The sequence below is a fragment of the Lonchura striata genome, chromosome 3 (genome assembly GCF_046129695.1).
Source record: "Lonchura striata isolate bLonStr1 chromosome 3, bLonStr1.mat, whole genome shotgun sequence".
Classification (NCBI taxonomy): Eukaryota; Metazoa; Chordata; class Aves; order Passeriformes; family Estrildidae; genus Lonchura; species Lonchura striata.
In genome coordinates, this window is record NC_134605.1 from 37,753,573 (window position 1) to 37,771,834 (window position 18,262).

At 39.8% G+C, this 18,262-nt stretch overlaps 1 long non-coding RNA gene across 1 annotated transcript; it reads right to left on the minus strand.

Moving 5' to 3' along the window:
* Positions 1-698: 698 nt before the first annotated feature.
* On the minus strand, positions 699-18,045 carry LOC110477928 (uncharacterized). Its single transcript, XR_002466675.3, has 5 exons — positions 17,907-18,045; positions 16,821-16,871; positions 6,089-6,201; positions 1,138-1,168; positions 699-1,040 (listed from the first exon to the last, which is right to left on the minus strand). It is a non-coding gene; the product is annotated as an uncharacterized LOC110477928 (long non-coding RNA).
* Positions 18,046-18,262: the final 217 nt, after the last annotated feature.

Here is an 18,262-nt window from a genome sequence, read left to right on the forward strand (position 1 = left end):
TGTTCTTTTGCCTTTGTGTACATAACCATAAAATGACACTGACTAAATAAATTTACATATCGAGGAGTATTTGGCTGTATAAAACAGTGTATCCTTGAGTGACTTTCAAAAAGAGATATGTAGGCAGGTATCAGCCTGCCTCTACAGCAGGCAGAGGAATTATCCTTGCTTTACCACATTTGATAGAGTGCCAGTTATCCCATTTTAATTTCATCTGTTTTGTCCATCTCCAGCAAGAGGCTTCCTAGTGAAGATCTTGCCCCTCTCTACTACCCAAAGAGCGATGTACAGTCATTGGTGCAACAGGGTGGAACATCTTCTCCATTGTGGCTCTGGTCCTTGCTATAGCAAGCAAAACAATTTTGGGCAAACCTCCTTTCTTCCTCCCAGAACATCTGCAACATCTAAAAACAGTAAGGTCTGTTTTGAGCTGACAATATTTAAATGAAAGATAATTTCTAAACTTCAAATACTGTTAAAGAAATAGGATGACGAGGACTTGGCTGAAGGAAAAAACCCAAGTACAGGTATGTACATTAATGAAATAATACTATCTAACACCAGTCCTTGATGAGTTTGCCTGTTAAAGGTAGAGGAGCAGGGGAAGTGTTAATGACCCCTTGACCTCCCCAGTAAATCCACACTTAAAAGGGAGGGGATTAAAATGTCTTAAAAATCATGCGCTAGGAACTGAGAAAGCTTAACATTTTCTTTATGCTGATGTCAGATGACTTTCTCAACCTCTACATTAATTATACATAACTCCAGCAGGTTAAAACTAAGGGACATGAGTGTTGATATAAGAGTTCTTGTAAAAAACTTTAGGTCTCTTGACTTGGCATGGCTCCACTTTACAGCCTTTATCCAGGGGACTGCTATGAAATATCTGAATTGTCTACTCAGACTATCATGATCCTCTTCTCCATTTTCACCAGTTTTCCATTTTGTGAGTGTGGGGGTACATGAACATGTGATCATCCAAGTGGAGAAGGCTTCTTCTGGCTTTACAGATCACTTGTGCTGGGCTCAGTCAGTTCTTCCTGAAAATGCAGTAAGAGTTCATTCAAATTACTAGCTCTGCTTAGCAGCATGAAAACAAAATTAAAAAGAAGAAATGCAAGCATAGGTATAACCTACCTGGTGAAAGAGAACAAATAAATATAAAACCCTACCAAAAAAAAGAAAAAAGGTTCAGTGTGGTAAAAAGGAGAAGATATCATAATCAACATGCTAAAATGATGTGTGTTAACAATTATAAGGAAATATTTTATAAGATCCAATAAAAATAAAATAAAAAATAGATATTCAAATTATCTAACTCAGAATCTCTCAAGAAGACCAAACCCTTTTTCATGTTAATACCAAATGTCTGTGTGACACCAGTAAAACCTTGTCTGATATTACAATAAATATGAAGAGCAAAAAAGCATTACCTCAAAACATCAGCGATCTGCCTCTGTTCCAGTAATAAAGTTATTACTTCTGTGACTAACACAAATCACTGAAGATTTTTACAGCCACCCTGTCTGCATAACACTCAGCTGCAACACTAAGAAATTGTCTTCTTACTCCAGAGAGACACAAAATTTAACTTGTAGAGCTGCTTGCACAGTGTCACATTTGTACTGGGGAGAAAACAAAAGAACCAAACGAGGCTCATATTTTTTGTTCATATATGTTCAATTCTTGTAAAAATATATCCCTGGAGCCTGGAAACGTAATTTACTACTTTATGTTACTCTACATATATATAATTGTATCTATTCTATAAATATAAATAAGTGATAAATTTGATTCCTGGAGGAAACTTCCATTGCCATCCACTGAGTCTGAAACCAGCTGCTGCTTTCTCACCAAACTGGAGGCAGATTCAAACCTTGGTTGCCCTAAATATATTTCTGAAGTAGCATCAATTACTCCAAAGCCTTTTGGGGAATTAGTATCACATGTTGCTCCTGTATGCTGTATACAATGATATATCAGCTTGTGGGCTGTTGTGCCTCACTGACTGGTACTTCTGCCATCCGTAGTTGCCTTGAATGGCATTTCACTGTATGAATATTCTCCCTGCAGGAAAAGTGACCAACTGTATGTTCTGGAGCATTTTTGCAGAAAACCAGCATGAGTTCTTCCTGGTGAGGGACCTGAGCACTCAGCCACCATGGGTGCTCACCAGCACACTTAGAGGAACACACTTTTTGTTCAAAGCCTTGCTGCAGAGTCTGAACCAGGAAAGGCTGTGGGCTGAGGCTGCATGAGGCCACATTGTGTAAAAGGAATGTGCAGTGCCAACAGCTTAGGAGACGAAACAAAAATTTGTTACATTTTATGCTGTAAACTTTTGAACTTACAGCTTTAAAAGCTGTTTTGTTCAATTAGTCTATTTTCTATTTTTAGTGGGGTAAAAATATTTTCAATAGAAAAGTTCTCTTCCAAACAGAAAAGCTATTTATCCCTTTGATATTCTATATCTATTTCTGAATAAGACACTATAATATACAACATGTCAGAAGCAATACACATATCTTAGTAAAGCTTTAGGACAACAGGTGGATGAATTCTTCAAAGCAACCTAGAGATAATTTTTAGGATGCTAAATGATTTTCCAGTTCGAAAACTCATTATGTTTTGTCATATGTGCAAGGTAGATGAGGGACTGAAAATGGTGTAATAGCCACATTTTTGACAAATAGCCTTTATCAACGACAGGGAAAAAAAACCCAAACTATACAACACCTTAAAGACTAGCATTATTGTAAATTGTATATTTAACAAAATGGAAAATAATGGTGTCTGTCTTTGACAACCATCCATCTTCAATATTAATGAGTCTTAAATAGTCATACAGGAGTTGTTTATCTGAAATTCATTTGAATAACTTCTCTACTGTCTTCCCATATAAGAAGACTTGGCCCACTCTGTTATGCAAACATAAAGGAAATTGGTATTGCTTTAATTTCTTTGTGTGCTTATGTCATTGCCCAGTGATATTCTACCTTTTACCCAAGGACATATACATCTCATCTCCACAAAAAAATCATATTACAACAGGACCTTACACATAATTTAAATAAAACAATATACCCTCTTTAACTGAGCAGGATGAAGCCCCATTTGGACATTTGGAAGGCACTCAATGTCCAAAAGTTTGAGGAGTGGCTCCTGCAGATTGTGTGAAGCTTGAACGGGTGTCTTAGGGCAGCCTCTCTGAAAGAAGGATGGGGACAGCTCTGGAGCACTGGGTTGTGTGCAGCTCAGAAGTCACCAGCTCCATTGCTTCCCCTGCTGCCTGGTGAGGAGGGAAGAAGAGCACCCCACAGGTACAGCAAAACATAATAGAGGTGATGTTTTAATGCTGTGAGCACAGACAAAGCATGAGGAGCCTCTTTATGCCCCATAGTCTGCTGAACACCAGTGCCCAGATTCAGCTCCTGTTCACCTCTCACTCTTGCAATGCAGAGTAGCTATGAGAAAAAGTGTAGGATCCTGCAGAACATAAACATCACTGCTGCTAGTCTGGGTTATGAAAGCAGCAAAGAGTTGTTCTTTCCAACCTGAGGGAGATACAACACTGTCATGGAAAATAATTGTACGAAGACCCTTCCAGCTACAAAATGGTTAAAAACACCATAGGGCTTCCAACTGTTTGTTTTGTTATTTTGGAATTTCTAGGTTGTTTTTCTCTGAATTTCTAGCTTTGTTCTCAGACCATTGCTATAATCCTATATAATAGAATCTGTTCAAGTCTCTTGCTGTGTTTCATTTGCAGCAGTACAGTGTACATAGCAATTAGCTGCTGATTTTATCTGGTCTCTAGTCTTTAGCATGCTTTATTGTACTTTTCATTCTCCATATGCCATAGAAAGTCAGTCAAAGTCCTAATCCCCTTACACAAAAAACAGCTTTGAATTGTGGGGCCTAACACATACTGAAATGCCCAATGAACTTTCTCTGCACTTGCCCTGGTGTGTGTTTGTGCATGTGTGCACATGTATATGTGTGTGCCTGTGAGAGGCCAAGAGGGAAAGCACTCTTTCAGATCCACCTGGGCGATACAGGAGAACATACTGTTAGAGATTTTAGCAAATGCACTAAAGTATGTTGGAGAAACAAATTTGATTTTAATCTGCAAACAATTATCTTTTTCTGAAAATGAGTTTTCATAGTAAGTATGCATATTCTTCCACAGCAATGTAAGCAAACATCAGCAGAGACCCAGCCTTGCCTTAATTATTGTGATACATTTTTGTGCCTTGTAAACAACTATTTACTGCCATGTTTGGATCAAGAAAGTGGTAACATAGAATTGTGACAGATTAAAAATTTCAAAGATTAGGAAAAAGTAAGACTAGGATCTTAATAATGAAGAATATGGTCAACAGAATGACTTTCATGAACAAAGTTCTGGAGAAAAATATAATATTTAAACTGACACATGATCAGTAATTTGGATGAACTCCTGATCTTGCTAAAGCAAGCAGTAAAATGAATTTCCTAAAGTGACATGTGAAAAAATATATATTTCAGTGCCACTTCCTTGTACTTAGACAAGAAATATTTGGGGTTTTTTTAAAGGGTTTCAGTAAACCCATTGCTTTTTGGCAAAACTTAACCTCTCTCTTACCATACAGACTGAAAATAACTACAGTTTTTCTTGAATCCTAGATTTTTTTTTGTGCGTGTGTGATAGAGAGAAATGCAAACCAAGTAAAGGAATTTAAATAAAAAGGAATTAAAAAGACATTTTACATCAAGCTCTCTTTCCATTGTCTCCCTTGACAATATTTTCACAGTATCTTTACTTTCTGTTAATGTATGACTGTGACTTCTCTTGAGGAACTTCAGCATCTGTACAGGCTGAGGGTTCAGTGTTGCCTTTCCTGCAACAAAGCATCTACTTTATCACCTGCACGTTATCCACAATTCATGATAAAAATGAGTCAATGGAGGCAACCCCCTGTGTTCCTCATGGACAGAGGCGCCACTGCCAGAGGAACTCCTCTCTGACAGCCTTTGGAGGGCAGCTCATCATGCTCAAGGTTTAGTAACCATTAGCATACTGCTCTCACCTCCCCATGTAGATGCCATGCAAGCATTACTTCATTTAAGTTTCTCAGCATCTCTGCAAAAGGAAAATGTCTGTGCCACCTTGGATTACAAAGGGTAAACTTTAAGACAGGAGTGGCTGCAGTACAATTTATTTGGCTAAAGGAAGCTATCCATGACGGAGATGCCTACAACAAATACGGCTTCCCTGAGGTGTCCAAAAAGAAACAGTTCCCTCAGAGAGATATTTATCTCATCCTAAAGCAGGAACGAAGTAAGTCTAATGCACTGTGCTCTCGACATATTTCCTTCTCTTAATTTCTGGCTTTGGGAAGGAGACAGATGTGACAGTCTCTGATACACAGTAGAATCATCTGTGGGGAGGTTACCCTCACATAAATTCCACCCTACATGCCAAACTCATAGAAAGCTTGCACTCCAAGTGAGATTTGCTTCCAGGTCATCCAAGTGCCATACAAAAGGTAACCAAAAATAAATCTTTGTCCAGTAATACAGGGCACAGGTGTGAACAGACCTCTGTCTATGCAATGTGGCATATTAGGAAAAAGAAGGACAATGGGAAGAGGGGAAAGAGAAGGATGGTGTTTTAGCAGTAGGAAGAAGCCCTTGCAAACCTCCACCACAGAGAAATTGAGTCTCCTCTTTCAACCTCACACACAGCAGAATTCTGTGTGTGCAATCTGGAAACCAGGGTGAATTTACAGTAAAACCCTACAAAGGAGGAGAGACTAAAAACTCTCCTGGCTGTTATCACAGTAGCTTAGTTTCAAAAACAGAGCGTAGAGGAAAATCAAGGAGCCAATATTTAAAGGTCCTTGGGACTCTCTTCTGTCTCTGCAGTCTCTCTCTCAGGTTGGAGAGACTTTGTGGCAAGGTGTTCGTGCTGGGCACAGCCAGGCCACTCCTCTGAGCACAACCAGGCAATACGGACGGTCCTGTACTGGTCCATCCATGTCTAAAATCAGGCACAATTTAGCACTGCTTTCAACAGATGATCCATGTACGCAAACTCGTTTCTCACCTCTCAATCAGTTTCCTGGGATTCAGCTAAGCTGTTAGCAGAAGATTGCCATGCTGTTTCCTCCACCAGTGATGTCCAATGCCAGCAGTACTCAAGTGCCCTCAGGAGCATTACTGTTTCCATAAACAATGAGAGGAGATGGTGAGCTTTATGTGCTGGATATTTTATTATTTTGTGTCTGTAAGAAAGGCTGTTTGTCATACTCAGGTAAGGCAAACACAAGATTTTCCTTAGCTGTATGTCACAACATACGAACACAAGCCACAGGCACAAAAGTATAGAACCCAGCTTTGCCTTAGTTACTAACCCCCATCCCTTTACCTTCTGATAATTTTTCGATAGATAAACATTAATATTTTTCTTCAGTCACTTTACCTTTTTTCCTACTAGTTTTTTCTTCCTGCCTTCCCTATTGCCAAAAGAATGTACAATTTTGCAGATGGATAAAACAAATTTTCAATTGCAAACAACTACAAGAAAAACCTGCATGGACTCATCTTTCCCTTCCCAGCCAAGGAGAGCTGACAGAATGTAGGAACATGTTTGTGTGGCCATGTACCTGGATTTGAGGCACAGTGCAGAGTTCGTGCTTTGTTCTGATATTCCCAGGGCAAAGTGGCAAAAGGCAGTTAGATCAGCTTGGTCCTCATCTCAGAGCCAGAGTGATAGACCATACCTCCGGGGAGATCTCAGCCTTGCCCTGTCTGGGCTCCCGGTAATGTTCATCGCTCTCATTTGGGAACTAGAGAAGGGTTGAGGAGACACCAAGGGCCACTCACCTCTGATCCTTAGGTCCTTCCAGGCATTCTAATTCCTTCTGATTTTAAAGGCTTTTCCTATCATCATATCTGCCTGCCTTCCTGCCATGTTTTTTTTTTTCTCTGCTCCTTTTCTTTCTCTCCTCATGCACCCTTCCAGCATCTCCTTCCCAGTAAAATGCAGCACAGGGAGGCAGAACAGTCTGGCATTGGCCTTTCAATATATTTAAATACCAGCAATTCACTGAGCTGGAAAATTGTAAATCTGCAATTTTATTGAAAAAGGTGGTCACCCTGTTCTTTGGAACCATGTTCAGAGACAGCAGCATAATTAATGGACCTTTACGCAACACAGAAGCAAAGAATGGCAAATTTTAAGATGATATTTTTAATTTCTAAGAAATCAACTTTGCATATCTAGTTTTGCTTAGTGCTACATGAAAATAAAGCCTGTTTAAACCATCCTGTGCAGGTGAAAACACTGCCACATACTTTTTTTTTCTCCCTTTGAACTAACACAGATGAGGACAGCAACTGACACTGAGGGATTACTAATGTCTTCTAACAGTGCGCATGTGGTGCCTACTCTGCACTCTGTCTAGACACCTTCCTAGCATTTCATGTAAGAGTGTTTCAGACCAAACCAGAGGCAGACCAGTGCTGTCAGTACAGCTCATTTTAGTTATAAAGGGCATGCTTACTTGATGTGCTGCTGGGAAAGTTAAGCGAGGCACTCAAGCCATAAAAAAACTCCTTTCAATTGGACAATATAAAAGGGGAGGCACAAGCCACCAAAGTGGAAAATAAAGGTGAAAGGTTTCAAAGGTAGGATAGAAGTCTTTCACATAGAGGGGGAGTATAAATTAAATGAAATGAAATAAAGCTTGTCATTGTCCTTTTTACAAAATGTGGGGGGACTGAAGTAGCTGTAGTGAATTATGACATTACTGTGAATTATGTGTGCAAAAAGATACTAGACAGATGACATAACCCCAGTCTAGAGGATTAAAAGGCCACAGATCTGTACAACTGGCCACATGAAGCACCATCTTCTTTGGGGAAAGCCTTTTGAATTGGTAATTATTCTGACTAAGAATACTTTCTCCAAATTAGCAAAGCCACTTTTCCAGGAACATGTCTTCCAGAATAAGTCCTTAAGCAACTAACTCCTGCGAGGAAATAAGAACTCTACAGAGAGGATGGGGAATATATCAGCTCTAGTACAAGTTCTTGGCTGCTGATGGCCACTTCCCTTTAAGACTTTCTAACACCAAATTGAAATGGTTGGCTGGGCCTGACACCTCAGTGCTCTTGGAAAGAGTTCTGCCAAATAAACATAACTGAAATGCCAGGTAAAAAAACAGACTTCTTCCACCCTTTCTGTTCTCCTTATTCTGGCAGTTCTGTCATTCCATCTCTGTAAAATATCCGTCATTCAGGACTTGAGTCATGTGCTTAGTCCCTCATTTATATAGCAAGCCCTGCAACACTGAGCATAGCTGAAAGGGCATGAGCTAATGGTATCTGAAAGAAAAACTATTAATTCAACCCCATGATATTTAAAAATATCTAGATATTTAAATGTAGAAGAGCATTTCCATTTATGTCCCCACCTATATTAAGCTGCATCATTTATGATATAGCCTGTGGACTAAAACAAGGTCATCTACTGTGAGCTTGAAGTACCAAATTATTAATTCCTGTTATGATCTTTACATAAATATTTGGGAAAATTATATATTAATGTCATATTTTGTCAAGGATTCTCTTTCCTGTTAGCCCCCACAGCCTTTTCAGGTTCTTATTTTCTGTGCTCTCAGTAGTTGCATATGGTTATAGCAAACCAGGCCTGATGAACCACAGGCACTTTCACACTTGTTTCCATATCTGGGTGCAGCACTCAGTGAGAGGAGCCACTCAGGCATATGGCCTGTAATAAGCTGAGCTCCAGTGAGTTGGAACCTCCTGCTTCAACAGCTATTTGGCCATTTGTTTTCTTGCTGCAGCACTTTGATTGTTTTCCTCCCTTTGACAGAATGATGAAAGCAGCCAGAGGGTTTATGTACCACCTCTACCAAATGTTACCCACAGACAGGTAGAAATGGGAAGATGATAAGGGAAAAGGAGTCCACTGACTCTGGAAGTCCTGAGGATTAAAAGCTTATATCTTGCTGGAAGAGAGACTAACATTCATGCAGTCAAAACTTCCCAAACCAGCTGTGGTGGCTTTTGTTGGCCTTTCAGCTGAGGTTGTCCATGCAGCAACTGGCAGTCTCAGTTTGCTCTCTCACATCAAAACTGGGATAATTATTTTTTACAATATATATCTTTAGTAATTATTACAGAATGTAGTTTAGAAGCACATTACCGTAAAGGTATTTGAATAGTTTAATCTACCTCAGTGAAAAATATCATTTATAGGAGACAGGAGAAAAAGCTGGTGCAATGGCAGAATAGGAAATAAGGCTGGAATTTTTAAAACAAAGGTGTGGAAAAAATACAGGCCTTTGAGCAAAGCAAACTTACAACAGAAACAAGCAAGAAAAAGCTAAGCCTTATCCCTGGCCTAAAGAATGCCATATTGTATTATTTCTGAGGAGAATTCAAGGGGACTTCCAGTAAATTAGGCCTTGTTTCCTTCCTCTCATGCCTATATGTCAAGCACACAAGCTGATCAAATGTTTATTGCTCCTGAAGATACAGGACAACAGCTGTGTTGCCTTTTGAGCCTTAGGACAGCACAGAGAGAGTTCTACATTTGTCCTAATTGGAAGAAACTGGAAAGTTTTACATCAAACTGTTTTGCAATAGAGAGGCGAGCCTTCAGTTGCGGTGCATTATTCATGAAATGGTTCTGCTTCCCACAGAACATTTCAATTTTTCATTGAAAACCTGAGCAGGCAAACCAAGAAACGGCTTCAATTCTGAAGAGCCATCACAGCACTCCAGAGATCCCATTCGGTTTCTTTGTTGGGGACTTTGCCTCTCCACCAAACTTCGTTTCCCAAATACACTGGCCAGGCAGCAGTGCTGATGCATAAGTCCTCCACTAAGTGAGAAAGGGATAGTGTTATTAATGGGAGAAGAAAAGAAGACTTGTGTGTTTATTTGTTGGGACTTGAAAATTTCTAACACCTAACTCAGTCATTGTTTCCACTGGACAGGGAGGAAAAATGCATAAAGAGAGGGCAATGTGGAAGAAAAATGGACACGAAACCTTTCAGCCTACTCAACCGCAGAAGCTAGTTTGTGTAGGAAGTGAAGCAGAGCTCCAAGGCCCTCCAAAAATGAACAGGAGAGTCACTGAAGTATGAGAAACCAACAAGCAGAAAAAGAGGCCACTCGGTCTTGCTCAGTGACAGCCATAGGATGTGTCAGACACCTCTCATAGACATGTCAGCTCAGCACCCAGTCTAAAAGCAAGGTGCAAGTGAAAGTGAATATGTAGTGTGAAGGTGAACTTAACATCCAAGTAGGGCCACAAAAATGTACAAAGATTCAGAAGAAAACTCTTTGACATCCTCAAGCCAAAGGTATGTATTTACAAGAAAAGCAACTTTAAGTCAATTGCTGACTGTACATTCTTTCTAGAACATATTGATTTTGATTTCTCCAACCAGAATCTCAACTGGTCTAATTTAGATAGTTGAATTATGTAAAATTCATGCTAATTTACCTGTTGAGCCTCTTGTCCTTACAGAAGTGGCATATTATCTAATGTGAAAGAGACATCCTTTGGCTATGCTTAAACTTCTGTTCAAGCAGAAAATACCATGAGCTGGAAGCTGCAAAAGTGACAATGCTTCCTCTCAAATATTGAAAAGACAGAAGTAAGAAGTCAGTTTCATTCCTGAGATCAGAAATATATGGCATTTAGTTTTGAAAAGACAAAAGAATCATCTGAAGTAACCTGAAGACTAGGGATGTTAATGTAGGGGAGCTCTAAAATGTATCCGTAAAGAGGATCAGATATAAACATGCAAAAGGAGTTTGGCATATTTCTTGGAGGGAGAAGTTATGAATGATTGGATATGTTTGAAACATGCTGTGATGACTTTCAGAACCAAAAGATCAAGAGATTCTTGATCAAGGGAGTCTAGGAGAGACAGAAAGAGAAGCATGGGTGAAAGAATATAAGCCCATAGCAAAATACCTTTCTCTCTGTTTTAGGCCCTTTTTCTTTGTGGTGGGAAGGAAAGGTCAGAAATATATGAGCACCTGTCTTTGAAACCTGTGTAGCATCCACTGATAACATCAGAAAAAGTTTGATTTGGGCTCTGTTTGAGGAACAAGTCCTGATCAGTTCTCATCTGAGTGGTCCTTATGTACTCACCTTTCTGTACAAGGGAAAATAATTGATTATCTGATCAGATAAGGAAATGCCAAACAGGATACCTGATTATAGCAGAAAGCTGATCTATGGAATTAATTAGCTCCATGATTCTCTGAGTCATATAGAAAAATGGAGAAAGATAAAGAAAATTATTAGATGCTGACAAGGAATATACACAATTGTTTGACTGCTCCAAGTGATTCCCAAGGCACAAAGTTCAGCAGTGCTTTTAGGGCTGCTCCATAAAAGCCTGGCATACAGTCTCCCCCTAGCTTAGCAGGCAAGTTTGTCTGCAGAATACATGGATGGTCACTGAGAGGACCTCAGTGACAATCCACAGAGGAGCACAGTTAGAGATCCACAACTACCCTGCCTTTAATCATTTTCCCTCAGTACTGGTCATGCAGAAACTAGCTGTAACAGCAGAGAAGTGCCTAGCATAGCTGGAAGGGCATGCACCATCTCCATGTCCTCCTGAGGTCTTATGCGAGGCTGATGCTGTGCATAGGTGCTGCCTGACTGGCTGTCACCTGTTGGCTCTGCCCCTGTGCCAGGGCTTGCTGGCTCAGCTGCTGCAGCTGCCCACAGCCATTGCTGTGATCATCTTTTTGGACAGCTGACCACAAAATGCCAATTGCTATTGAGGCAGGCAGCACCATTTCTTCCTCTAAGACCTGAATGCTGCCAACTGTTTCAAAATTCCACGTTGAATATTCCCCATGTGCTTGTGTGTGCATTCTGTTACTTGCAGTATCTTCTTAGAAGTATTAAAGCAAAATGTCTTTGTCACTTTTGTCTTTTTGCATTTGACAATTGTGGATGTCATTTTACTTTTGTTTGTAAATGGAAACCTGTTTGCTGCTGAGTCACAGAAGAAGGCAAGACATAATAAATATATCTCCTAATCAACCCAGAAATTTGTGGATCACTGGAATGACAATCAGAAAGGGAGACTTTTTTAACCAGCAATAGCAGGACAGAAGGACCCTGTTTCCTGTGCAGAATTCCCTGTCACTCATATGCTTTGACTGATGTGAGTTTCATTCCCCAAAACACATATGTGAGTATCAAGAGCCAGTAGCAAACACTGCCTTTTATTGAAACAGGAATAGAGGAAGCACAGTATTCCCCATATAGGCCCCCTAATGCAGCTGTCTGCTGAAAGAAATTATAAAATGCAAACCAGGAAGCTGAAGCACAGAATGATGCCTTTCACAGCCATGTTCTGATTTCCAGAGTGTTTATCCCTCACCCTCAGTATTCCTAAGTCTTTCAAATGGGTTGACCAAGGTATGAAGTATTTGAACGCTTGTCTGCATTTTTAAGATTTAGGAAAGTTCTACTATTGCTAAGACCAGCACATTTCCGATCCACTGAGAGACAGCAGCAGCACAGGAGCTGTCTGTGTATCCACATGATGTTGACTCATTGCTGCTTGATTCTCTGAGACTGAGAGGATATGTCCATGCAGTGTGATGATAGAATTCTTAGAAAATTGGTGGGCTAGAGAGTCCACTGAGGCATATGCCATCCCAGCAAACAGAGAGGCAGGTGAAATAATAACTATAATGAGGACATTGAGCTAATGAATGAAAAAACCTGAGAGCAGGACCCTACTACATTGTCATTGTGGAGATTACAGGGTTGTCCAGCTAGTAGCTTGAAGGATGGAATAAGAAAGCAAGATACCTTTTACTCAATATGAACTAAAGGCTTTCTTGGACCTCTAGAATGAGAGAACAATATTACTAGGTGATCTCGGCCTTTTTTAGAGACACCATGTAAACCTTCCAATGTTCTTCACCAGCACAGTACAAAATATTTTTCCTCAACTTTAATGGCTTAAAAACAGCTACCACAAAGTCCTGCATGTTTTCATGAGAGAAGTGTTGTTGCTGAACTTCTGTGGAGATTCGCAAGAGGGATCATGGTGTGCTTCTGGAAAAGGCTGGTCTCAACAATTCCAGCAGTGGATCAAAGCACAAAATGTGCTCAAAATGATCCCTGGATTTAAACTCTCACTACCAAGAGAAATGTCTTTATGGGTGTTCTGGCTTGCAAATATTTTCTGTTTCTTGCAGCCAGGTTTTTGCTGTATTTTGCTGTAAAGGATTCACTGAAGCAGACAGCAAGGTAATGCACAGAGACTTCCGTCAGGTCACAAAGAGAAGAAAGTGTCATTTCCAAAACTGTAGTTGGCAATTCACTATGGTGGAAGGCTGTAGTGCTAATGTAGACTCTTTTGCATGCATAGCTAGCAACGTAGTGCCTTTGAGAGGCTTACAACACCTACTATTCTCAGCTTTCTTCTTTTCTCTCTTTTTGAAGTTGCCTCACTTGCAATTCAGTGCTGCTACTTCCAAAGTCCATTCCCCTGAGGAAGACCAGAAAGTCATTCTGGTTTTCCCCATTTTATTTGCATCCACAGTAATTATTCAGGCAGTAATTGAGGAGACTTTGAATATTTATTAAAACTACATCAAACGTGTAGCACTGTTTTTGTCTTTCTATATGACCTGCAAGGAAACAAAACCCCCCCAGATAATTGCATTCAAGTTCAGGTTATTTAGTCCCATAGCTTCCATCTGGGTGTTTTATTTTAAAGTGGTGATAGACTTTAGGTTTTGTTGTTGTTCATGGCTAATTTAGTTCTCTGCATAAGTTTCAAGCATTTTGCTAAGAGGCCACATTGTTTGCAATGGCATTGATGGTGAAGTTTCTTCACCAACAGCCCCTCTCTGAGGGGAATGTATCAGAGGGACACTGTCTGAGGGAAATGGTCCCAGACTCACAATTTCCTTGCAGGCTACATTTCTAAACTACCCCCTTCCTGACGGAGCTGTAACTTTTGCTGTTCTTCCACTCAGAGTATTTTTTTCACATTACTCTGGTTAGCGTAGCTTGTTGAGTAATTACTCAGGGCCAAGTCATCTGGCAGAGGTCTGCTGTTGTCAGTGCCTATGTCCCAGCTGATTGGCACCTACAGAGATTGCACAGGGCCAAACTACTCTGTCTGCATTGGTCCTTGCTTATCTGGACTGGGGAACCTATTGCAAGACATTGCAAACTTCCCCTTGAGGCTCCCACCCAATTGGGGTTTTTTTGCCTTTTTTTTGTTGTTGTTTTTACTTTGGCTTTGGCTGGTTGTTTTGGGTTTTTTTAAAGAGCCAATGAGAGGATGGCAAGTACTCAGATCTTGTCATGATGTTCAGAGAGGAATCAGACTTTGACCCGAGAATGGGGTATTTGGGTGAAAAGTTATCTGTCCTATGGTGTAGAAAACATCATTGCTGAGAGTAAAAATACAGACTGATATCAAGAGTCTTGTGACTCAATAATACAAAACTTTTGACTTTCTGATGTGTTATGTAATGCAAATCCAAAAGGATTCTGTTGATGTAATTTCTGAGGAGTCATTATTAAATGCTGATTTTAAATACAGTTGACAACTTAGAGATAAATCCTATGTTTACAGAATGATGGGTTTACACAGAGTAGTGTAAATTATTTTGATGCACAGCAAACCTTAGTTGTTATTCTAATCAGGTTGCAGTACATTTGATGTATAACTCCAGTCCTCCATTTACACTACAGCACATAAAATTGTGCACATGTGTGTGCATATTTATACTTATAAATATAAATATACTTGTACCCAAACTGTACATACAGGTATATTTATACACACACCAAACTTTACTTTATACACACAAGTATATATGAAAATATATACACAGAAGAAGATGTATAAAAATCTCTGACCTCTAGTGATCTATAATAAAGAACTACCAATGTGGTAGGGGACAAATGTAATTTTTTTTTTTTTTTTTTTTTTTTTTTGTTGTTGTTGTTCTTTTGTCTGGAATGGGTTACACACCCTGTGAATGGAGCTAAAAAAAAGCATAATTTGCAGCACAGAAAGGAAATGGTTTTGATGTTTATGAATCACTACTGTCAAATTTCTGCAAGTAAAATACAATAGACAGGATATATATACACAGCAGCCCCCTTCATGTTTAAAACATTCTAGAGAGCTTAACAAGTGATAACCTAAGATAAAGCTGCTGTTGGGTCAAGGAATGAATTAAACAAGTGTTGCCTTTAGTCTTGACATGAAAGCATTTACAGAGCCAATGTTCTAAATCTCTGCTGGCAGAATATTCAGAGGTAGAAAACGATAGAGCACTTAAGATGTACAGGTCCTTTCAGCTATGGATTTATAATGATATTTCTGTAGACCATTTGTAGAACACAAAACCTGACTTGGGCAGTAAGGAAGTAATACCTCAGCTGGATATGTAGGGCCTGGAAATTAGATATGCAGCTGGAATTTTAAGAGCTAATGAAAACCTGAGAACAATTCACCTTCCGGGGGATGGACAGAAACAGCATCTGACTTTCTGAACCTTTCCCCCCCTTGCTGCTTTTTTTTAAAATTCACAAGACTCAAGGTTTTTTCTTGCTTATACTTTTTGCAGATACACTTCATGGTTATACAATTGCCAGGCTGAAAACTCCTAAATGGGTGTGACTAGTGCAATGGTTCAGTCATAGTTCGTCCACTAAACTATTTCCTTTTATCCTTAGTGAATCAGCCCGAAGCAGGGAAGAGGGGAACTTTCCTCTCTGCCCAGTCACGGGATGTAGCTAAGCAGTTTATTGTGTTGCTGTTGTTGACAGGTGTAGATGGATACCTGTCAGCCAAGATGTAGAAAACTGGAAAGATCTGGGTGGATGTCCCTTCCTATGCAGCATCAGAAATCTGAAGAATGGTTATGGCTTGCAGCTCTTCCTTGACTGATCCAAACAATCAATCCAGCTCTTTGTTATGCACCATACTCTGTTATAGTCTTGGTCTTACATTATACTGGAATGTAATTAATTAGAATTTCTCTCTTCTTGAAACTCAGATGTGCTTTTAAATAAATTGCATTCACTTTTAAAAACTCTGTTTCCAGTGTCAAAAGCCTTCAGGAAAACCAGAGTCGACAAGAACAATGAAGAAACTCTGAGGATGTTTAGAATTAGCCAAGACTCCAGTCCCAGACAGAAGCCTTTTGTCACTACAAGTTTTCATGTAAAATTTAGAACCATAGACAAAATTGTCCTTGATCCAAATTTGATTTTTTGAACAATGTGTTTCAGGATCATCCCAATAAAGAGCAAATGTGGATGAATTTGAAAGAAAGTGGACTTTAATCTTAACTCCAGACTTGCTATCCAAATCTCCTTGGTTGCCCACACTCCATCAGCATCTTGACTTTTGTTTTCCTTTCTGTAATCTCTACAAATGTCCAGTATTCCTGTATTCCTGACTGCACACAAAACCTCTTTCTGAGCACCTACAATCTAATGAGATTCTAAAAACAATGTGAATCTCTCTATGCTATAGAGTACACCTCGCCCATAGGGACAGGATCAGACACCAAACAAAACAAGCACCTGTATTTCCTATGAGACACTGCTGGTTAAGAAGGGGCATGCATGGGTTCTGTGCCCTCGGCATCCTGCCAGAGACCATGCAGGACATACTAGCCTAAGCACAGGGTCTCTCCCCTGGGCTTACTGTGCCTGCACAGAAAATTGCAGTTTGAGAGAATAACAAAAATCATGAGAGGGATCAAGCATTAAGGGCACTCACCTGCACTCTTGGAGATGTTGGGTGTTCAGGTACTCTCACACAAAAGAAAACCTTTGGACAAAAAAAATGGAACTTTACAAATCCATTCCTTTGTGTAGATCCTATTTATAACCTCAAGACCTATGTAAGGTGTGGCAGCAGCTTTACACAATGCACCATTTCATGCTACCTTTAAAAATGGCTTCAAGGAAGTTTAGTTGAAGAGCAGGGGCTTGCTAAGGATTGGCAGGCAATGGGAGTAACTCATTACCACTATAGGTGCAGGGGCTGCACCACACCCTTCCTGCCGAGGAGATAAATTCTCCATAGTGTAGAGCCAACCACTACATTACCATGCTGCCCAGTATCAATAGATGTAAAAACTGCTTAAAAGGCTGTTGCTAATATGTACTGGAGGTTAATTGCAGGCATTGGGAAAGCTGATGTTTGCCTGAAAACAAACACAATATACATTTGTAGTGGGAAGTTGTAAACAAGGAGGCATGCTGGGTAGGTAGCCTCAAGCTAGCAGAATTTTTTAAAAATCTTGAGACTTGTCTTTACATTATTTATAGGCAGGAGAAGATTCATTGTTTGTGAAACAACAGGAAGCCTTTGTGCTACATCTGTTGACAAACTGAAACCTTCTTGGAGTGAAATTTGCTTTGATATCCTGTAGTGATTTCCTCCTAAATTCTGAGTTTCTTAAATATGCTGCTCTTAAGAGTGCTCCTTCTCTCACATGCATATTCTCTTGCTATGCCTCGTATGGTGCATGAAACATTTCACAGTGCACTAAACCCCATGTGGTGGGAGAGAATTATCAAGGGTGTATGATATCTTTAAAGAGAAAATTAGTAAAACATTGATTCTTATTAACTCAAATAAAACCAAATTTCATTAGAACACTAGCAAGGAGTTGAAAAAACTGTGTTATGTACACAAAGTTGGTGTGATCTCTGCAGAACCCAGCATAAGCTGAAGATATTACTTTTACAATATTATCAGAAAGTAGGGAACAAAGAAAGAAAGAGAACTGAAAGACTAATTCCTCCCCCAGGAAAACAAGACAAAACACTGTGTCCAAAGAGAATATTCTGTACTCACTCTGATCCTTTATCCTTCGTGGCAATGTGAGAGTCAGCAAAGGCTCAGTGGGCAATATTCCATTGCATGTAATTATTCTGAAGTCCAAGGTAGCACACCAGAGATTAACACAGCCCATATCAGACTTAAAACTGGGTTTGCATTTTATATATTGTGATTTATTGAACTGCAGTAGCCCCTAGAGGCTCTTAGTAGGACTGCTGTCCCATTGTGTTCCATGTTCTAACAGGAAAGGACAACGATGGAACACTTGAGCCCTCACTTGGACTTTACTGGGGTCTGGCACAAGCTCAGAAATCTTCTGTGCTTCCTTTCCAGAGATCAGCTTTTTATCCTCTTTTATATGAATCACTGAG